The sequence below is a fragment of the Giraffa tippelskirchi genome, chromosome 1, assembly GCF_054371585.1.
Source record: "Giraffa tippelskirchi isolate mGirTip1 chromosome 1, T2T-mGirTip1v1.2.pri, whole genome shotgun sequence".
Taxonomy (NCBI): Eukaryota; Metazoa; Chordata; class Mammalia; order Artiodactyla; family Giraffidae; genus Giraffa; species Giraffa tippelskirchi.
Genome location: NC_137275.1, coordinates 161512793 through 161536907, shown reverse-complemented (window position 1 = coordinate 161536907; position 24115 = coordinate 161512793). Strand labels below are relative to the sequence as shown.

Sequence of the window (24115 nt, the reverse complement as noted above, 5' to 3'; positions counted from 1 at the left end):
TGGTTGATGTGCAGTAAACATTTTACAGTTTGTGAAAGCAGCCTGGAGATACCACTCTGGTAAGAACCTAATGCAAATACAGACCAAAGGGACTAAGATGTGCCAATAAGGTAGTGATGAAGTTGTCTACACTTTCTGCCATGACACAAGGTATATATATATGCCTAAGCACACTTACCCAGGATTTCCATAAACTCAAACTCCACCTGTCATTGTAAAAATATTCTTGGCAGGATCTGGTGAGCTACAGTGATGCAGATGCCCTGGGAAGGAGGGAAGGATCAAGCCCTGGAAAAGATAATCCAAGTGTTTACGAGTAATATTTGAAGTCCACCTGTGTTCAAAGGAGCAGATACGAGGGTGTGATCAGCAGCAGCATAATCATCATTGAGTCCTCGAGGACTTTATTATTCATTTTATCATCGCAACTCTTCCAAGTGGTATTGATATTCCCACTTTTTCTAATAAAGGACTTATTGCTGTAAAAGTTTAAGTATCTTGTTCAAGGTCATAGAGTTAGTGAACAGAACAGTAGATCCTGAATTTGAACGTTCAACTCCTTTTCTCCAAAGTCCTTGTATGCTCTACTTCAGTGTTGGGCAGTCCAGGAGCAGGCAGCCTTTTAGAAATAGACATTGGCATTCAGGATATTGGTCAGTTGATACTGTGCATTCAAGGTGCTAATCTAGGGTCAAGACCAGACTCCAGAGTTGGATGAGGATCAAGTAAAAACCAAGTGTGTCCCTGGGCAGATTACTAAGGCAGGATCTCAGACACACATCCCATGACAAAGGCAAGGTAGAGTTCCCCTCTGCAACAGGGCATAGAAAGAATCTAGGGACAAGAAAGAACTTTATTGTGAGAGTTCAGATTAAAAAAATCTGAAGCAAATAAGTGGCCTGAATGAGTCAATGCTCCAACATATTGGGCAGAATCTCCTCATATGCTGACAGCAATATCTCCTAGAACCTACATGGAGCTGAATTTATCAAAGGATGAGAAAAGTAGACAGAGGTGAAAGGTTCCTTACTAGGAAGAGAGAAACATTCCAAAAGAATACAATTCAGGTTCACTGGAAGTTTGGGTGATCAGATCTGGTGTGTCTTCAAAGGATTTGAGAGATGAGCTTCAATGCCATCTGTTGTACCTTAATAATCCCAAGAAATAAGAGCTGTGTTCCCTTCTTTGCATTAAAGAGGGCTTTCCTAAGAGCTTCAGAGAACCTTCTGTTTCTTGGCATAACACATAATTTAAACTGAACCTTCTTAATGCCCATCTCAACATGGTATCCTACAAAAACTGACATTCAAATAAGCACTGAAGAGTATTTTAAATATTTACTGAAATCCATCAAAAGCACCAAAGAAGTATATTAAATTTTATGGCTTGAAAAGATCCTAAATATCTTCACCTATCTTTCTCCTCAAAGTCCTAGTTGTTACTGTTGCAGCTTACCTCCTTCCAAATATTTTTTCTCCCTTCCTCCCCAAAAAATCCCCACCCATGGTGGATGGCAGAAAGGAGAAAGCTGTAAACAATATGCAGCATTTAATATTTTGTCCTCCTCACAGAAGTTCCAGGTGAATTGTGAACAGAAAACCAGCCAGTGCTAGGAGAGCCACTAGCTGTTGTTTAATCACCTGGCTTTACTCTGTTCCATTTTGTCTTCAAAGAACCTCCCTCGATTTCCACCAAATAAATATACTCACTCATTTGATCAACTGAACATCTAGTAAAGTCTTGATTTTGCACAGTGCACAGTGAAGTGAGAGATATATGACAGAAGTCCTGCTCTCAAAGAACCTAGAATTAAATAGGAATGACAGAACATACCCCAAATCACTACAGTAAATTGTATTAAGTGATTGGTCCATAAAATGTGGATTAAGATTCAGGATCTTCTGGGGGATTAACTAAAACCAATCACATAGTATACTTACTGCTTACTCCTATTTCTGTTCTTAAGATATACTTGGAGTCCTCTTGTTCTTTTTCTTTTCATATTTTCTAAACATATTTCTCCAGTGATATCATCTTAAAGGAAAATGAAATTAGATCAAAATGGACTTAAGTCCAGACCTGAAGGAAAAAAAAATGCACTAAAAGAGAAGACTAAGAACTATGTTTGTGAAGGAATGAACCATCTGACTGATAGCCTGGGAAGGATATCTAAGAACCCTTAAGAATTTTATATTATCAGTTGGTCTCTCTGATCTTGTCTCCATCACTAGCACCAGAACAATTTCTAGAAAATAATATGATCATATCTCATTTAAAATGTCTTACTGCTTTTGAGATTTCCCCTTGTCCTCTGGTTATGTCCAAATGCTTTAACATGACTCAGAAGTTCATTTTTTAGTAGAAAAATGAACCTCCTATCTCTCTAGCCACATATTGTGTCACTCATCATTTCCAGCATATTCTCTGCTTCAGTCCTTCTTAATCATTTGTAGAAGTGGGTAACTTCTATATCCTGAGCTCACCCCATTCATGTCTTTATTGCATTGGGCTGTAATTGCCTTTTCCCAAGTTACTCACCTACCAGACAATAAGCACCATGAGAAAGTGGACTAGTTCTACCATATTCATCACTGATCCCTCAGAGCCTATCTCAGTGTCAGAAAGTAGTAAATATTTCATGAATATTGTTTGAGTGCATAACTTAAAAACATAAGGGAATCATGACTTGTCTTGAGTTGGGTTCCTTGTAAACATATTCTGAGGTGAAGATTTTCAAGCAGGAGGTTTACTGGGAGTAGCTGTAGTAGGGCTTTCCAGTGGGAGACATCGAAATGTAATGTAATATGGATCCCATAAGAAGTTCTGAAGCTGAAACAATCCTTCAGCATTTTCCCTACTAAAGGCAGAAGGACTAGATCTTTGTACCTAATTATCAAAAGCCAGCTGCCTCCAAGGAGGAAGTGTCACCTTGGGTGATTCATCCCCTTTGGATAAGGGCAATTCCTATGAAAGGATTCAGTTGTGAGTCCTCAGCATCTAGCTCTCCAAGCAGCTGAAACAATGAGAGCCCTGGTCTTAGATAGGAATTTAAACCATGATCTGCAGTGTCTGCTACATTTTCCTTTCACCTGTAGCACAAGGCATGCATGCTTCAACTCCCTAAACTCTGAAAGTGTCCCTCTGCCCTGAAGCCCATCTAATTACAACCTCCACTGCTCAACTGCTGGTGGAGTGAGCACCAGTACCACTACCAATCACATTCAATTTTCCATTCAATGAGTAGAGCATCTACTACATGTCAGGGATTATTCAAAGTATAGAGCATTCATCAGTACATAAAACAGACAAAAACACCGTATTTTCTTTGAGCTTTCATTCTAGAGAGAGACAATTAGAAAAGTAAAAAGTGGGGCAGAGTGTCATAAATACTATGGAAAAAGTAAAGCAGAGATGGAAAATAGGGAGTGCCAAGATTTGGGGGAGGATGACGTATTTTAGTAGTAAATAGAGTAGTCAGGTAAGGTCTCACAAAGAAAGTGACATGTGAGCAAAGCCATTTAGATATTGGAGAAAAAGCTATGCAGGTAGAGAGAGTAACAAGTACAAAGGCCCTGGAATGACAGCAAGCCTGAATGTGAGAAAATAACCAGAAAGCTAATGTTTCTGGGAAAGAGTAGAGAGTTAGATCCCAGTGGGAAATGAGGTCAGAGAGAAATGAGAGGAGAGGCAGGTCATAGGTCATTGTAATGACTTTGTCCTATACTGTCCATGAGTTGTGAGGCCATGAAGATTTTGAGTATTAAGGGTAAGAAGATATGACTTACCTTTTAAAGGATCACTGTGATTATTGTTGGAAATAAGTATTAATATATGGGGAAAGGGAAGGTGCAGGAAGCCAGTTAAGAAGCTATTAACGTATTCCAAATGCCAAATAGTGGGGACTTGGGCCAAAGCAATAGCAATAGAGATGTTGAGAAGTGGTTAGATTCTGGAAATATGTTGAAGGGAGAGCTGGATGTGATATAGGTTATGAGAGGAATCAAGGATTTGAGTCTTAACAACTAAAATAATAGGGTCTCCATTTACTGAGATGGGCAAAAGAATCTCAGTGAGGGCAACAACTTTAGGGTAAGATGGTTAGTTCAGTGTTGGCCATGTTAAGTTTAGAGATGCCTGTTGGACATCCAAATGGAGATGTTGAATATATATGATATGCTGGGGAAAAGTCCCAGACTAGAAATAAGAATGATGAGAGCCATCAGCACACAGATGATCTTTAAAACCATGGGACTAGACACGATCACCAAAAGAATGAGTGTAGAGAGGAGAGGAGAGAAGAGGACAATTTTAAAGATGGAGCCCTGGGGCATCACACAAATGGCATCGTGATGCATAGCTGCCTGCCTCATTCTCACTGTGTACCATGAGAACCTGCATTTGGATAGAAATGCATCTTCCACCATACCCAGCATGGATAAAAGAACTTGGGCTTCAGAATGGGATATACCAATGTTGGAATACAGTCTCTGATATTCACTATGGTAATTGAATTATTGGTTCTAATTCTTCACTTGCCTGTATTAGTGTTATATATCCACCCCTTTACCACGGCCCTGTGGTGAGATATATGTCCTGTCCTTTACTCTCTTGGGCTTCGCCTTGTGCCTTGCTTTTTCCAGTGAGTTTTAGTGGTTGTGATATATGCAGAGGCTTGAAATGTGCTTGTGTGGTTGGAATTGCTCTGCCATTGGCATGAGAAGAAATACTTTGGGTACCATGAACCTCCTGGAGGAGGGCATGGCAACCCACTCCATATTCTTGCCTGGAGAATCCCATGGACAGAGGAGCCTGGTGGGTTATGGTCCATAGGGTTGCACATCCTGACATGACTAAAGCAACTTAGCATGCATGCACCATGAACTGCAAGCCCAGGAGTCAGAATGAGATGCATGTGGCAAAGCCACCCTAGCCTCCTCATAGGCAAGTAAGCGATATGCTTATTGTTGTAAGCCACTGTGATTTTATACTTGCTTGTTATGCAGAAATAGCTGACTGATACAATCCTGACCTGTTAGTTGTATAGTTTTGTAGCCATAGTTTCTTTACCCATAGAGGATTGAATATGTCCCCTCTTACTGAGCTGTACTGAAATTGAAGTGAAATAATGTACAGTCCTGACACAGGGCCCCAAGGATATTGATTAACTTATCCTTGGCCCCCTCCAGAGTTGATGGTCAACTTTTCCTTGCTAGCATCAGTTCTAAGAGTAGTAAGCTTTTTGTCAAAAAACAGTCACCCCTGCCAAATGAAAGGGGTGGGTATCCAAGTTGATTTGTCAGTTGCCTTCATCATTTAGAATTGTAATACAAGCTACAACAATATAATTTCTTAGGTTCCCTGATAAACAACTAGAGCCATAAACGCCAGCAAATCTAGTTCCATTGTTTCTTCATGGGACCCCCTATCTTTAGAAATACCAATATAAGCCTATTTCAGCAGTGCACTTAGCATACCCCATGTCCTTTGAGAAATAACTGGCTTTTGTTTATGACGAGCCAGAATGCATGCACACGTGCACACGCTATGCAGTGCACACTGCCCTTCATCAGCTCAGGCTTTTGTTCATCAAAATAATAGAAAGTAGTGGCATAAAGCCATTCTCTGAGAAATAATTCATTACAAACAAAATCATCCAAATGCCAGTTCTTCTGCCCGCCATGACCTTCAACAAGTGAGCCCCCAAAGACTCACCTGCAGCATTCAGGGAGGCAGTAACACATCAACTCCAACAATGCTTATTGCCTCTCTGGCTGTCACTCCTCGCCTTGGCTAATCCTTTTTGCACCTTTACTTTCTGAGGCTGACCTTTAATCCTTGTAATCAGAATGTAAACAGTTCAACAGCTCAAGTAGCTTTCTTTGAGGCTGTGGTGATGAGCTGGGTAACACTTCACCAAACACCCCCACCTTTTCAGGTAAAGCTCGAAGAGAAAGTTGGACCAAGACCTTTGTATATATCTGGGACATCTAGTCTATGGAAAAATTAATCAACTATAGGGGAAAAAAGAACTTCTTGCAGGTATGATTTCCAGTTTGCAGAAAGAGGACTTATGATGAATATCCATTTCTTTATTTTCTTAAACCCACATAGCGTGGCAAGAAGTTAAGTCCAGTCATTATTGGAATTCATCTCAGGATTAGGCCGAGGTCTTACGGACTCACAAAAGGCCAAGATATCAGAATCGGTCCATGCTGAGTACCACTCGAATGCCTCCTTTCCCAGCCTACATCCTGCTGAAACTCTTGATCTCAGCTGCCACACATATGTGATGCCTTAGAGCCTTTGCCAAGGGCTGGAACCCCAGTGCCTGGGTTCTAGCCTTTCGCAGTACATATGGCTGCCTCCTCAGAGGCCTTGTAGCTTGCTCTGGGATTGGCCACAAAGAGGACATGAGTCCTGGATTCCTCCCATGTAACTCTTACTGCTCCTTCTGACTCAGTCTGACCTCTGACCTCAGCAAAGTTTGACCTTTCTCCTTCCAATTATCCTCAAAGACTGCTTCTCTCCTCTAGCTGCTCTAAGAGCATTTAGTATCTCCCCAACACGTTTTACTTAAATAAATAAATAAATGACAGGAAAGGACAAAGTCTTGCAAAAGTCTTCTGCTCTTGGTAGAAAATTCCATATGCAGGTTGGGTTGAGAATAGGGGAAGAAGAATAGAAATCAACATCTCAGAATATCACCCTGCCCAGGTTGATTGTTTTATTTTATCTAGAACATTTGATTCCTTAAAGGAAAAACTAGAGTGGGTGGCTGAGCTGTGGACATATGGAAGTGGAGAAGAAAAACTGGATATAGAACCTGCCTCCTAAATGTAATGTTAGAAATTGCCTTAGCCTGGGTTTTCCAGAAAGCAGAGCCCAAGCAAAGGCTTGTGCAGACAACTGCTAAGAAGGGCACTTCAGGGAAGCTTGAGTGAGGGGCAAGGAGAGGGTGTAGGGCAGTAGGAGGGCCAGTAGGAGCCACTGTTGAGCTGCCCACCTGAGTGGACTCAGTCTCACCAGGTCATCCCTGAAGAGGCTAGATAAACTCTGTCTCAGCATCTTCCCTCTTGGAGGGGAGAGAAGAGGAAAAGCATTCACCACTTCCCATTGACCAAAACTCACCCCATGGGGTATAAGTCCTCCACAGTTCCAGATGTGCCCACCTGGTGCCAAGCACAAGACTGCAGGGTCCACATCTGGACATTAGTGGAGAAGCCCTGGTGCTGGAGCCAAGAGGCTCTCGGGTGACACCTTTGTGGAGTTCGTTGGAACCCACAGAGCTGGTCACCTTAGAGATATCTGGAACCTGAAACAGATGAGGCCAAGACCACCTGAGGGATTGCTGAAGATGTACAGTATAGTAATGTGTGAGGGTATGCTAAAAGGAACTGAGTTTTAACATATGAAAATAGCTTTATAACATATATACATGTATTTTTATATATTATAAACACATACAATATATAATATTCATAAATGATATATAAATAATGTCTGACTATATAAAATGACATATTTAGAATGAACCCCAAAATATAGTACATAGAGTATATAATGGGCTTCCCAGTTGGCTCAGTGGTAAAGAATCCACTTGCAATGCAGGAGAAGCAGGTTCGATTCTTGGGTTGGGAAGATCCCCTGGAAAAGGAAATGGCAGCCCACTCCAGTATTCTTGTCTGGGAAATACTATGGACAGAGGAGCCATATACTACCTTCTAAATCTAAACTAACATTGTCTTTATCAAAGTTGCCATTTATTTATTCATTCATTTGGGGTTTTTTTTTTAATTTTTATTGAAGTATAGTTGGTATATAATGTGTTAGTTTCAAGTGTACAAAAAAGTGATTCAATCACATATGTATGTGTGCAACATATATATTTTCTTTTTCAAATTATTTTCCATGATAGGTTATTAAAAGATATTGACTATAGGTCCATGTGCTATACAGTAGGACTTTGCTGTTTATTTTATGTTTAGTAGTTTGTATCTGCTAATCCCAAACCCCTAATTAATCCCCCCTCTTTCCCCTTTGATAACCATAAATTTATTTTCTATGTCTGTTAGTATGTTTCTGTTTTATAAATAAGTTCATTTGTATCATCTTTTTCGATTACACATGTAAGTGATATTGCATGATATTTGTCTTTCTGTATCTGAATGACTTCATTTTAGTATGAAAATCTCTAGGTTCATCATTCATTCATTTGTATTTGTTGGATTTCCACTCAAGCAGTGAACAAAACAAGTCAAGTCCCTGTTCAAGGATGATGCCATCAGAAAAAATATTTGTGAAACTTCCAAAATTACCTTAAAGGTCAGCATTGAATTCTTTTAGTATTTTTAACCATTTTAAATCTTTCTTTTTGTAATTCCATTTGACTTCTTGTGATTTGCCAGAAACAAAAATATTCAGATCAAGAAATGGTGGGACGTCAACAGGTGTTGTAAAGGTGTTAGTTAAAACAGAGATGCCAGTTCAAAAAATAAAATATGATGGGTTCCTTGTAGGATTTAGAAATAAGACTCGTCTAGAAAAATGCAAAAATTATTAAATGGAGTGCGTGCATTTTATCTATTTTATTTTATTTTTCGGCTGTACTGGGTGTTTGTTGCTTCGCATGGGTTGCCTCTACTTACTGTGACCAGGGTCTACTCTTTGATGCAGTGTAGGCTTCTCACTGTGGTGACTTCCCTTGTTGCAGAGTTTGGGCTCTAGGCACGAGGGCTTCAGTGGTTGCAGCACATAGGCTCAATTGTCGCAGTGTGTGGGCATAATTGCGCCTCAGCATGTGGGATCCTCCCAGACCAGGGATCGAACCCATGTCCTCTGCATTGGCAGGCAGGCTCTTAACCACTGAACCACTAGAGAAATCTCTCTTTTTTTGTGCATTTTAGAAAGTAGCATTTACTTATATTTTCTAAGACTCACCTCTTCTTAATGTGGAAAGCACTACTTTGGAGAAGAGAGCGAGATAAGTGCTAAGTTTCTTTCTTTGTTATCTTCCCCTCTTATTCTAGGACATATCAGGAAGCTATGACAATCCTAAAAATGCTGGCATTTTTCTCACTTAAGAGTGATGATAGAAATAAAAGAAACTTCTTCTTTCTCAAAAAGTATACAAGCAACTTTATAGTCTCCTTCTAAAATGGAAAATAGCTTGAATTGGAGACTCCAGATGACAGTTTATTATCTTTGCCAAAAAATTTTTTTACAGAGATAATTCACCAAAAACCTCCAAAATGTTCTAAAATTTGAAGTGAAGTATAATAACAACTTTAAAAATTATATCCAGTATATTTTATGCTAACCAGTCATTCTGTTGGTCTTTTCCACAATATCAATATGCACTTTGAACAGTGTATTTGAGAATCTTAAAAATTATGTGCTCTTATTCTACAAAGGAGGAAATGAGGGCCCAGTGAGAAGATAAATCTTAGCTAAAGTCCCTCCATTAATTAGTGACCATGGGTGGTCAATAGTGCAAGGGTTCAACTCCTGATCCAGGGGTTTTCCTTATATACAAGCCCTCACAGAGGGGAACATCAAAATAACTTAAATATATTTTACCTATTTACATACAAAGCCAACTCAGTTTCATGAAATGATTTAGCTCTTTCTGAAGTTTGCTTATGCCTGTTATCTCATGGCTCAGGCAAACAAACAAACAAAAAGTCCATTTAACTAGTCTCTTTAGATAACAACTTACTGATCATAAATTTTCACTCAGCATACCGTTAGAGACCTCACCTCCAACCCTTACACTACCCACCACTCCAATAGATTCCTGAAATAGAGTATTCAAATCAGAAATATTATACCAAATATGTTTTTCACCATCTCATATATGTTAATATTATGTTAACATAATATTATGTTAATATTTTATATTAAAAACAGAACATGCTCTTTTGAACCTTTGTTCACCCACTTATTCAACAAATATCAAGACCTTACTTAATGTGTTATGCTCCATTGTAATCACAATATCATAAGCATCTCTCCAAGTGAAAAAATACAGTTCTGCAATATTTCACATGGTTGCATGATATGATATTACATGATTTCATTTTAACAAAGTGCTATTATTGAAGCATAATGATGCTGATAATCCACCATTCCATGTCTTCCTGAAGATGAAGGCATCTCAGAATTCTTGTGTTCTAGGTCAAAAAGCTCTAATCCTCTTTGTTTTATATCCTTTAACTTTCTTTGACCAAATCATGAAGAAGGATATGAAACAGCAATGAGACCTCACCTTTTTCTAAGTGAGGAAACAGAAGCATTCATTATTTCTTCAGTTGATCATTCAACCAGAATTCATCAAGTCCTTTTGTCAGTTCAAGTCCTGTGATAGAGCAAGCAGTAGAGAGATGAATGAGGCACAAATACTTTACTACCGAGTATCACAATTGGAAGACCACCTTTGCTGAATTTAGACAATCCTCCAGCTGAACCAGAGCAAAGGTTAAGCTGACTTTACCAATGTCTAGTCCAGAATGGAACTCTAATTTGTGTGTTTTACTCCTGTACAGATCTCTTGTTCAGTTTTAGGATTTGTATTAGTGATCCACTGCTGCATAACAGATTACCCTAAAACTTAGCAGCTTAAAGCATCAAACATTTAACATCTCACAGTTTCTTGAGTGTCAGGTATGTAGGAAAAACTTAGCTGACAATTCAGGCTGATTCTCTACAGTTAGGGCCGCATCATACAAAGGATTGCTGGGGTTGGAAATCCCAGTTCCAGGAGGGCTCACTCACATGACTGTGGACAAGGTGTCCCATTTCCTTGCCAGCTGTTGACAGGAGGCCTCCATGGCTTGCCACATGGACCTCTGCACAGGGCTATGAGCTGCAGCACTGCATGTTACCTGTTCTCTGCCATCCAGAGGACAAGCTCCTACTTTGGGAAAATGAATGGAAGTCAACCAGCAGTGCTGAGAACGCTGATTGGTTCTTCAGTGATGTAACCCTGGGGAGTGAAACTGTCTCCTGTGGAGGAGCACTGTGAGGGACTAGCCACATGGTACCTGAGAATTGAGGCAGAGAACAGAGATCAGAGATGGCCAGGGGCTGGCTCTAACAGAGTTTGAAGCTCTGGATCCAGGGGCTGGCTCTAACAGAGTTTGAAGCTCTGGATCCAGTCATGCCTGAAGACCAGGATGTATCAGTATGAATGAGATGACTGAGTGTCTAATCAGTTTGAGTTAGTTTTCTTTCTTGTTTTTTCTTTATGTGAACTCAGGTCCACAAAATTGGATTAATCATGGTCGTTGGTTCATGACAACTGTTAGTTCAAGCATAATCCTCTTTCAATTATTTTAATAGTATAATGAATACTCACAATTCTTCACCCCAAGCGAGAATTATAACATGTCAGTGTTGCACATTGAATTGTGTCCCCCTACAACTCATATGTTGAAGTCCTGACCCTCAGTTCCTCAGAATGTGATCTTATTTGTAAATAGGATCATTCCAGATATAATTGGCTAAGATGAGGTCATTAGGGCGGGCTATAATCCAAAATGACTAGGGTCCATTTAAAAAGGGGAAATCTGGACCCAGAATCAGATATACATAGAAGACACCCATCCAGCAGAGAAGGGAAGAAGACTGGACAGTCCTTTTCTCACAGTGCTCATAAGCACTAACATTGATTTTGGATTTCCTGCCTCTAGAACTGTGAGACAATAGATTTCTATTTCTTAAGCCACCTCATTTGTGGTACTTGATGAAGCAGCTGTGGCAAACTGATACAGTCAATCACTTGTACTTACCGATCTGCTGCTCTCTATTCTGTCGTCCTACCTTCCCTTCGGAATTAACATCTTCTGAACTCTGTGTGTATATACATACATATATAACTGAGCCATTGAACTAGAGACAACAGCTACCTGCCCCCACAATTCACATTATGCAAGAAAAATAAGCGTTTATTTATTTAAGTCACTCTTATGGTTTCTGTTGCTGCTGCTGCTACAGTCGTGTCCAACTCTGTGCGACTCCATAGACGGCAGCCCATCAGGCTCCGCCGTCCCTGGGATTCTCCAGGCAAGAATACTGGAGTGGGTTGCCATTTCCTTCTCCAGTGCATGAAAGGGAAAAGTTACTTGTGGTCAAAATCATTACTGATATATAGAGAGATGAGCTGGATTTTCCAGTGAAGTGCATGTAAAAGTATCTGAGGATTACATTTTGAAGCTTCACTTGTAGACGAGAAAAGATTTATATATTCAAATCATTAAATACAGAGTTCAGTGTCTCAACTGCTTATACATGTGTAAACTGAGGTTCTGGGGAAGGAAATGGCAACCCACTCCAGTATTCTTGCCAGGAGAATCCCACAGACAGAGGAGTCTGGCAGGCTACAGTCCATAGGGTCGCAAAGAGGTGGACACAACTGAAGCGGCTCAGCACAGACTGAGGCTTAATGAAGGGAAGTGATGTGTTCGTGGTTCTATATCTGAGAGAGACTAGCCTTGGGTAAAGAACTAATATGCGCACACATATCTTTTTTTTTTTCGATCAAAACTGATAAATACAGACTTCTCCCAAACTGGTAAATACAGACTTCTCCCAATTCCCAGCTCTATAACTTCGATGGTGTTATTCCCCCCTTAGCTTTCAATTCACCAGATTTAGTTTTATCTCAATCTGCCTTCCGCTTAGCCAAGAGCATCTCCCACAACCACAAGTTATATATCACTTTCATTTCTCTTCCTGTCATGAAGCGATACTGACATTCTTGGATGAGAACCCTGTGAAACAGCTGTTTCCATTAAGTGCTTCTCAGGTATTTGGAGAAAATTCTAACTGCTGATGATGGCTAGATGCTATATATGTGCTCTGACTCCCTGTTCTATTCTTTTCTTTTCCTTTTATATTACAAATAGCCATCACCCCACAAGCAAGCTTACACTATTCTGGAGAGTATGTTCATGGAAAATAATCTGCTGAGAAAGATGACCAAGAAATGGCACTTGGTAAAAAAAAAAAAAAAAAAAAATCTAATCACTAAAAGGATATATCTGGAATGCTCAGCTTTGTTAATGGGAGAAAAAGCACCATCCCTTTCTACATAGACCATATATATATATATATATATGTTTTTTCTAATTAAGTTCCCATTCAGTGGCCTCAACAAAGCTGCATTCTGTTGTCTCTTAACTCGGTCCCCAAAGTGCTGGCGAAAACTTTATGCTACTTAATTGCCACAGCAAAAGTGATGGAAATCATTAATAGCTCTGATAATGCAGGCATTAAGATTTGGATTACTGCTTTGGGATATTTTTTTCTAATGAAACAATGGTTTACTAAGCTGCAACTATTCAGTACATCACAAAGAACAAATTTCTACATGTGGACACTTATTGGTGCCTGCACTGGGAGAGGAGTTGGCAACAAGTTATGTCTCAAAAGTCTACACTATGAATTAGGGTCAGTATATGCAAATGTACCTTTAAAAGGGAATGGTTCCAAGCCAGTATGACTAAACTATTAGGAGGATAAAGATTTTATCAAATCCTTAGAAATGATGTCTATCAAGAGAGGGGATGAACTGAAATGGAAGCATAGACCCAAAGAATAACACTGACAAGTGTAGAATTGTCTAACCAGGTTTGACCAGGAGGAGGAGTCTTATCCAATGGGCCTTTGATATTAGGATTTCACTAGCAAATGCATGAAAAGAGATGAAGACATCAAGATAATTTACCCTGTGCCATTTATGTTCACTACCTTCTCTTTTTCTGATTTGATCCTCAGCAGCCAATTTCTTTTTCTTTCAATTGAAATATAGTTGGCTTACAATGTTGCGTTAATTTCTACCATATAGCGAAGTGATTGAGTTATATAAATATATGCATTCTTTTTTATATCCTTTTCCATTATGGTTTATCACCAGATATTGAATATAGTTCTCTGTGCTATACAGTCATACCTTGTTGTTTATCCATTCTATATATACTAGTTTGCATCTGCTTATCTCAAACTCCCACTCCATCCCTCTCCCTCCTCCCTCCCCCTTGGAAGCCACAAATTTGTTCTTTATGTCTGTGAGTCCTCCTTGATAATATGACTGCCCATGGAGATCTTCAAATATGAGGAAAATGTGCCAATGTAAATACTATAGTCCACAAGACAGGAATATTTCCAAATATAAGTTAATAAAGAAGGATTATAATTTTCTGAGTTAGTATATTAGTATCTGCTAGCATGGTGAGGACAAGTCTTCCTCCTGAAAATACATCTACTTTCAGTGGAAGAAAACCCAGTTTATAGACCTGAGAGGCTGGAGACTGTGGCAAACTCAACATAGTGACATCATCGTGGAAGGCATCTTCAGGTGGCTATGCCCACCCCTTGTTAGTTGTCTTTTAGGTCTGTCTTCAACAGAATTGGATGAGGGTGAACCAAGTTCATGGAGGTGAATCTTGGGGCTCTTATTTTCTCATGCTCAAGTCTTGCAGGACTCACATTCCTACATCAGAATGACACATATACAGACATTAGGATCAGCCTTAAGCTTGAAATGAACATCTATTTCATCCTCTTATTTCAGTTAAGCAATCAGTAGGTTTTCACCCAATACCCACAGAAAAGGAAGATGTTAATCAAGAATTCCCTGAAGAAATATGTTATTTTTTTCCATTTTTCCATTTTCAGAACAGAAAAGTTTTGTTTAAGTACAAAAGACAGCAGCTTCAGTCTTCTGCTGAAGCCAACTACTCCACCTTTAATTTATCAAAAGCAGTGTAGGACTGGTCAGCATTTGAAAATAGGTTCCTCAGTGCTGTGTGCACTGAGGGGTGAGAAAAGGCCATGAGGGAGGCAAAGTGGCACAGAGATAGGACTGTAGTGTAGGAGTTTGAGTGCCTGATCTTGAGTAGGGCATGACTCCATTAAGGCATGACTTCCATCCTCTCTCTTCACATTACTCCTCTCCTTTGTCAAAAACCCAGTTTATAGACCTGAGAGGCTGAAGACAGTGGCAAACTCAACATGGTAGCAGAGCATGAAACTATATGAGATTGAAAATCCCCTCTGGGGCTAGCAAGGGAGGAAAATACTGCCTAGAGAGAACATTTGATTTTGGACCCTTCTGCCACATAACTCCTCAAATTCCCCAGGATGTTTGCAAGTGAGTCCTGAGATGGTGGAGCATCTGAATGGACCAGACCTCCCTAATTCGTATCCCAGCCATTCTTTAATGCCAAAGTAAAATTTCCACTTACAGTTGTGGGAAGGAAGGCATTGGCTAATTTGTGTCATTTGCAAACTGTCACCTGATACTTGCCTTAAGTTGAGAAAAATCTCACCTCTAGCTAAAGATGTCTTCAGTGTTGTCATTCTCAGATGTTGCTATTTATGCTTGTCACTCACTAAGGATGCAGGGACTTCAAGTGACTGCATAATCACTAAATAGCACAGATCTATGGATGCCAATGGCAGCTGGGTAAAGACATGAGGCAACAGCAGAAGTGCTGTGAAAGGGAAAGCAAACTGAAACAGACAGTGAACGTGGGAGGTTAGGATGGACCAAGAAGCTTCAACAGGGATCTCGAGAAGAGATACCTCAGGACAGAACCTATGGAGTTAAGTACGTACTTCCCAAGTCATGCCTGCAGGGTTCACCAGCAAAGTTAATAGCAACATTTTCTGTTGCAATCATATGGCAAGATACACACCAGCACCAAACAGACATCTGAGAAGCTTTGTGGGCAGAGAAATACCTACCATTTACTAACTTTTCCTGCTCTACCTGAGCAAATGAAAAATTAAGCCAAGTCCAGGAATCAGTTAGTCTTTCAGCAAAGCTATACATTAGGAATTCATTTCCTTCTCAGCACTTAGAAAATAAAAGAAGGCATTGAAAAGGAGGCCTTGCGTGAGACACCCATGACCCTGAGGTACATTGGACTTGACTGAGACAAATGCTGCCTTGAATTTGCAGAAGAACATCACATGTATAGATACACAAACATATGTGCATGTATATGAAGAGGTAAACACGTGTTTAAAGAAAAAACTATTCTGCTTCATTGAGAGAAATAATTTCTCAGCATGAAAAGCAAACACCACGATGGTGAGAGTCCCTTGCAAACACGAAGCTGCTACACGTATTCTTATAAGGATCAGACAATAAATACAACTACCTACCATATTTTAAATAAAAAATGATTAAGATGACTGGAGGTTGGAGTTTTCTGGGATGATGCAAGTACACATTCAATGGGCCATCTGGTCAGTGGTTGCTTTCTGGTCCAAGCTGACTGTACCTAAGCTGATGGCAAATCCTTTCACAGATTTTTCTACTGTTTCATGTTATATTGAATAAGGGCCCACAATGACAAGAGCATAGTAATAATATGGAATGGGATATAATGACAGCCTTACAGATTAAAGTGGGGTGGCTTTCATTTTGAAAGGGGTGGTTACTACCCATCAGATTCAAAGTGGATGTGGCAGATGGAAGAAAAGGGAATAGGTTCCTTGCTTGCAGGGGTCCAATGAATGGACAGAGCTGCCTTGCCAACAAGCTGAATGACCCCAGATAACTTGGCAGGCCTCTGTCAGAATAATCACTAAGAGTGAGTGAAAAAAAATAGTACAGATTTTAATTTTGGGGGGAAATTTTATATCTAATGAATCTGAAAAAATAAGTGATTAGGCTGTGGATATTAGCCCTTTTGTATGCATTACTTTTTAAAAAATATACAGTGAAACATTATCATTGCTTCCTATGCAGACTTTTTTTTTTAATAAATTTACTTATTTTAGTTGGGGGCTAATTACTTTACAATATTGTAGTAGTTTTTGCCATACATTGACATGAATCAGCCATGGGTTTACATGTGTTCCCCATCCTGAATCCCCCTTCCACCTCCCTCCCCACCCCATCCCTCTGGGTCATCCCATTGCCCCAGCCCTGAGCATTTGTCTCCTATGCAGACATTTTAAGAGAAAAAATGTTTCCTTCTGTCACCCTGAACTTCAAGAAGGAAAGTCCCACTCTGGAAACTTCAGTTTTGGAGGGTTTTGTTTATTTTTTCTTGTATTTTGTTAATTGGCATATAGTTGATTTACAATATCATGTTAGTTTCAGGTGTATATCACAGTGATTCAGACATACTGCACAGGAATATGAATATGAAAAAATGTGTATGTATGTATGTATTCAAGTTCAAGCATGCATGCTCAGTCACGTCTGACTCTTTTTCAACCCCACGGACTGTAGCCCACCAGGCTCCTCTGTCCGTGGGATTTCCCAGGCAAGAATACTGGAATAGATTGCCATTTCCTCCTCCAGGGGATCTTCCCAACCTAGGAATCAAACCCATGTCTCCGTGTATCCTACATTGCAGGAATTGGTCCTTGTTGGTTATCTGTTTTATGTATAGTAAAATAGTAGTGTGTGTCTGTTAATCTCAATGTTCTAATTTATCCCTCCCCCTCTATGGGCTTTCCTGGTAGCACTTTCAGAAGTTTCCTTATGGGAGGGATGCATTCTATTCTTCAGAGATACCTAGTATTTTACAGCTTGAAACACTGTAAATTACCTAATCCAACTCTTCTTTCTACAGATGAAGATGAAGCCCAGTTAATATACATATAAATAGGAATATCATGAGGCTACCCTTTTTCTCTGATGCAGTGTTCTTTAAAATAATGTCTTGTATCAAAGTGATACCTGATCATTAAAATAGTATAGAAGAGTTACTAATAAAAAGCAATATAACCCCTATTTTGTCCCAGCCCAACCCCAGTTCTGCCACACAGAAGATCATTTTCCTAAATACTTAACTCTAAATAATATACTAGTAACTGGATTCCTTGATTCCTTGACTTTAGAAATTATTCATTGACTTTTCATTAAGAAAGATAGGGAATTAGCTCACTTCAGCTGCCTTTTTTATACTTCAAAATTTTATAGTATTTTACTATTATTCTAGTAGTATTTTATAGAAATGATACATTGGGACTTCTCATGTCTTATTTCATCAATATTCTAGCTTTTCTTGACACTTTACATGTAAAATGAGAATGCCTCTGACCAAATTTCTATCCTTCCAAACCCTAATTGCTGTCCTCAGATCCTTATTCTGTTCTATAACCGTAATTATAGATGTCTTTCATATTTTCAGTGAAGTTTTAGAGATGAAATATGCAAACAATGTTTATTATTTGCTCATGTAGAGCCAAGTATGTTCTAGGATTACATTTCCTTTCTGTGTGAATCTAAGGAAATGCCCACTATACCACACAAAGAAGGATGATCCTGGAATCCAGGTCAAATAAGTTCTCTTATACTGCATCAAAGTCTCAAAATCATTTTAGTTTGCTTTATATTTTCAACATGGCTTTCCTATTAGACTACTGTTTATTCTGAAGTTAATAATCACATTTTCTTTTACATTGAAGAAATACATGCTTTCTCTGTTATATTCCTTAGACTTTTCTTTCTAATGCTTGGAAATGACTCCGTTCTTTTTCTTGAAGGTTCTCTTAGAGCTTGTTGACTTATATAGAACAGGTCAATTGCTTTCAAGGCCTATTGAAATGTCTTTCAGACTATGATATCATTTCACTGGACTCTATCATTCAGTTCCCAGGCCAAAAAAAAAAAAAGCAACCAGAAACCACTCTAGATAATTAAATCAGAGAGAAATGAATTTCCTGTTGAGGTAATTCATTACTAAAGTGTTGGAAAGAGAGTAAGAGTAAAAGGAAAAAGGTGGTATTACCCAGAGACAGTAACTGCAATTAAGCCACCACCAGTGTTGCAGGAACACCCAAGCCCACACTCTCTCTGCCACTGAGAAGCCCATAGCCTCCAATACCTTGGTGCTCTAGGAATATATACTCTACAGATGCTGTTGAAAATTCTACCAACGTGGCTGGTGCAGTCGTGTTAAAGCTACTGAAGTGACTGCCAAAATACAAGGCCTTCTGCCTTTCTATCTTCTAAGGGTGTTCACAGTTCTTTCATTGGATGAAACAAATTAGAACACAGCTAACAATGGAGTCTCAGAAAGGTAGTTTTCAGGCTCAGGCCCAGGAACACAGAGGAGAGTCAGAAAGTCAGAGTGTAGCTAAGAGCCAGCAAACAAAATCTGGAACAGACTTTGGATTATTTTGTGGCTTACATCTTCCATGTTTTGGTGTAAAAGCTTCTAATTTCTCAGTAAATTCTTCAGAAAGTAAACATTCTGAGTCTTTGTGAGTTGGAAAATGCTTGTATTCTGTTTTCATATTTGGTTGGTAGTCTGGTTAAGTAAAAAATTCTACGTTTGGAATTGTTTTCATTTAAAATCGGGAGACATCACTCCATTGTCTTGTAGAATCATGTACTCCTCTTAAGAAGTATGTTATTCTTCATTGCAGGGTTTTTTACCATTTTTTTCCCCTGAAAAAAAAAATAATTTCTCAAAACCAATTCTTCCTCGAACTGTGTTTTAAGTGTATTCTCAAGAGAGATCTGCCATCACCCTGGGACTAAATCTCTCAACTGGATTATTGCAGTAGCCTTCTAACTGCAGTTTCCACTCTTGAATCCACTTCCCAAAAATATATTATCCGCAAAACAGCCAAAGTTATCCTTTTAAAACAGAAACCAGTTTATGTCATCCTTCTAATTAGAATAGTTCAATGGTTTCCTCTATCAATTAGTTTTTGCTGCATAACAAATTACTCCAGAACTCAGTGGCCTGAAACAACAAATATTTGGATTTCTCTTGCAGTTTTGTGGGTCAGTGAGAAGTGCTTCTGGCCTGGTTGAGTCTGAATCTGGATGGTCAGAAATGATCTCACTCAGATGTCTGGCTGTTGGTAAACTAGTTGACCCAGATGGGGAGGGACAGCACCCAAGCTGAATTAGCATATCATTGCTCCATGTGGCATTGCAGCTTCTAGTGGGCTTCCAGCTTGCCATCTTCCCAGGAAAGTCCTGGGGTCTTGGGGTTCCCTAGGTATTGAGAGAGAGCAGGCATCAATGTACAAATGCTCTTCAGGTTTCTGCTGGCATCACACTTATTAATGTCCCATCGCCTAAAGCACATCACTTGGTGAGAGTTTCACTTCATACAATCACTGTGGTCCATGTAGATCTACAGAATCATGTTGAAGTCATATGCAGTCAAGCATCATTCTATCAATACGTGGACACTTCCTTTACTAGAGGTTTTTTCAGACAACTCTAATCTTCACTACTTCAATCACCCATTACTGTCAATACTAAGTGCTAAAGCTGAAGATATACAAATGGCTAAGACGTAGTCTCTGGAGAAGGCAATGGCACCTCACTCCAGTACTCTTGCCTGGAGAATCCCATGGACGGAGGAGCCTGGTAGGCTACAGCCCATGGGGTCGCTAAGAGTCAGACACGACTGAGCAACTTCACTTTCACTTTTCCCTTTCATGAACTGGAGAAGGAAATGGCAACCCACTCCAGTATTCTTGCCTGGAGAATCCCAGGGACGGCGGAGCCTGGGGGCTGCTGTCTATGGGGTCGCACAGAGTCAGACAGGACTGAAGTGACTTAGCAGCAGCAGCAGCAGCAAGACATAGTCTCTGGTTTTAGGATGCCCCTGGAGTGAGGCAGCCACATGTAAGCAATCTGTGATTAAGATAATTAAAGGAACCTACCTGAATTGAAAAAGACAAATGAGCAAACAGTGCTCATTGTGTCACATTTGATGAAAACTGGCAAACTCACACTTAGACAAACTCTGGCAAAAATTCCGAATTTTAACGATCAAGTGGAAAAACCCTCTAAGTATGAGGAAATTAACAAAAAGAATCATCGAAGGAGAAAAATACCAGATTGGCCTAAAATTCTTCTGAAGTGTTATATACAGAATTCATGGGAGTGGCATCTATAGTTTTGGAAAGTTGCAATCTAAGAATTTTTCCCAAATTGTCTGTCTTTAAAATGTCCTCAGATTTAAAAGGGCCTTTCTTTTAAAAAATTATTATGCATGCTACTTAATGGAGAAATGAAATCATAGTAGGAAATCTAGATTGGAGAATTCAAGTTATAAAAAGACTTGAAGTTCATTCCTTTCTATTTAGCCTATAAACTCAAGATCTATTTGAATGATATTGATATATTGTTAGGTGGATACTAGAGCCTGGAGAAAGGATATGGCCTGTATTTTGCTGTTATTTATTTCTACTTCCACTCTTTTCTGAGGAAGAAGAAATGTTTTCTTTAGCCGTATTCTTCCTGCCAACCTTCAGAGGGCATATCTTAACATAAAACAACTGGTACAGCCCATCCAAAGTGGTTAAGTCGTTTATATGGTTTAGACACTGCCAAGATGATTAATGAACAATTTTTTCCCTGTTGTACTAAAGCAGAATTGTGCTCATTCAGTCATTCATCCATTTATTCATGTATCAATTTACTCAACAGATAGTTATTTAGTGCCTCTATTTACCTGTCCTTTTCCAGTCCTGTGGCCACTGCTGAGTTTTCCAGATTTGCTGGCATATTGAGTGCAGCACTTTCATAGCATCATCTTTCAGGATTTGAAATAGCTCAGCTGGAATTCCATCACCTCCACTAGCTCTGTTTGTAGTGATTCTTTCTAAGGCCCACTTGACTTCACATTCCAGGATGTCTGGGTCTAGGTGAGTGATCACACCATCGTGATTATCTGGGTCGTAAAGATCTTTTTTGTACAGATGTTCTGTGTATTCTTGCCACCTCTTCTTAATATCTTCTGCTTCTGTTAGGTCCATACCATTTCTGTCCTTTATCAAGCCCATCTTTCCATGAAATGTTCCCTTGGTATCTCTAATTTTCTTGAAGAGATCTCTAGTCTTTCCCATTCTGTTGTTTTCCTCTATTTCTTTGCATTGATCGCTGAGGAAGGCTTTCTTATCTCTCCTTGCTATTCTTTGGAACTCTGCATTCAAATGGGAATATCTTTCCTTTTCTCCTTTGCTTTTTACTTCCCTTCTTTTCACAGCTATTTGTAAGGCCTCCTCAGACAACCATTTTGCCTTTTTGCATTTCTTTTTCTTGGAGATGGTTTTGATCCCTGTCTCCTGTACAATGTGACGAGACTCCATCCATAGTTCATCAGGCACTCTGTCTATCAGATCTGTCCCTTAAATCTATTTCTCACTTCCACTGTATAATCATAAGGGATTTGATTTAGGTCATACCTGAATGGTCTAGTTGTTTTCCCTACTTTCTTCAATTTAAGTCTAAATTTGGCAATAAGGAGTTCATGATCTGAGCCACAGTCAGCTCCCAGTCTTGTTTTTGCTGACTGTATAGAGCTTCTCCATCTTTGGCTGCAAAGAATATAATCAATCAGATTTCGGTGTTGACCATCTGGTGATGTCCACGTGTAGAGTCTTCTCTTGTGTTGTTGGAAGAGGATGTTTGCTATGACCAGTGCGTTCTCTTAGCAAAACTCTATTAGTCTTTGCCCTGCTTCATTCTGTACTCCAAAAATGCTGTACTTCTGTACATTCTGTACTGCCAAAGAATGCTCAAACTACTGCACAGTTGCACTCATCTCACACTGCTGGAATCCGGCTCCAACAGGCCCAGGAGTACCCAAGGGATGAACGGCGTCGGCAAGAGGAAAGAATCACATGGAGACTCTTGAAGGTCCAAAGACAATCTCTCTTTATTGCTTTTAGTTTCTACTTATATAGCACATGTTTTTCTTTGTAATGACTCTTGCAATATTTTTCCATTCAGATCAACATCCCCTGATTCTAAGATGTGTTGAAGGTATTTTCCTGGTCCTTTGTCATATTTTGGTTACATATTTACCCCGAAACCTATTTTTATTCTAATAAAACATGGTCTATGATGTCGTAAATCATATTGTTCCATGTACTTATTCCGTACAGTTTGCTACTTCAGCAAATAGAGTGTCTTGCTTCAGCAAATAAGCACTATAGCAGCATCTAAGGTCAAGAGTATCTCATAGTGTAGCCATTGTCAGTGGTGGCCTGGTTACCATCTACCCACATACCACAAGACTATTTCTGGCAAGGATAAGTCTTTTTCAGTTTACCTTGAAACCATTCACAATACGATTCACATATTTCTTTCTGTCTATGCTTAGATTCTAGGGGGCACAAATACCTCTAGCGTCCCAATCTTTTTGAGAAAAGGTAATTGGTTTAGTTTCTGTAATTTTCCCTGATACATGACCCAAGTTTTCCAGTCATCAATAATAATCCCCTCATGAGGCCAGGTCACAATAGGCTCAGGGCTTGTTTTCCAAATGAACATGGCCTTATTCCCTGGCTGACTGTTAGGGACCCATCAGCCAGGGGCCTCAGTAGGCTTAATCTTTTGGGGAATATTTATTTGGGACAGAGGATCATTTTTCTTTTCCTGGACTCTCATGAACTCACTGCAGAAGCCCCTTCACATCCTGCCAACAAAGAAAGAAACACAGCTAGCCACAACAGAAGCATAGAAACAGAAAGGAGTGAAGGTTCTGATCCTGGAGAGAAACTGCTGTGCAGTTTCTTCTTGAGTGGTGCCATGACTTTGTCATCTGGCAGTAGTTCCAGAACAGCTCCCAACATCCCACACTAGTAAAGTAATGCTCAAAATTCTCCAAGCCAGGCTTCAGCAATACATGAACTGTGAACTTCCAGGTTTTACAAAAGGCAGAGGAACCAGAGATCAAATTGCCAACATCCCCTGGATCATCGAAAAAGCAAGAGAGTTCCAGAAAAACATCTATTTCTGATTTATTGACTATGCCAAAGCCTTTGACTGTGTGAATCACAATAAACTGTGGAAAATTCTGAAAGAGATGGGAATACCAGACCACCTGACCTGTCTCTTGAGAAACCTGTATGCAGGTCAGGAAGCAACAGTTAGAACTGGACATGGAACAATAGACTGGTTCCAAATAGGAAAAGGTGTACATCAAGGCTGTATATTGTCACCCTGCGTATTTAACTTCTATGCAGAGTATATCATGAGAAACACTGGGCTGGAAGAAGCACAAGCTGGAATCAAGATTGCTGGGAGAAATATCAATAACCTCAGATATGCAGATGATGCCACCCTTATGGCAGAAAATGAAGAAGAACTAAAGAGCCTCTTGATGAAAGTGAAGGA

At 39.6% G+C, this 24115-nt stretch overlaps 1 long non-coding RNA gene across 1 annotated transcript in view; it reads right to left on the bottom strand.

The window, feature by feature from the left end:
* Positions 1–24115, bottom strand: part of LOC145511251 (uncharacterized) — a 124282-nt gene that overhangs the window by 36265 nt on the left and 63902 nt on the right. The window contains exons 12-16 of the long non-coding RNA XR_014057695.1: positions 14292–14488; positions 10265–10354; positions 1941–2034; positions 1710–1803; positions 179–288 (exon numbers count right to left, since the gene is read on the bottom strand). This is a non-coding gene — a long non-coding RNA (uncharacterized LOC145511251). The remainder of the gene's footprint in view (positions 1–178; positions 289–1709; positions 1804–1940; positions 2035–10264; positions 10355–14291; positions 14489–24115) is intronic.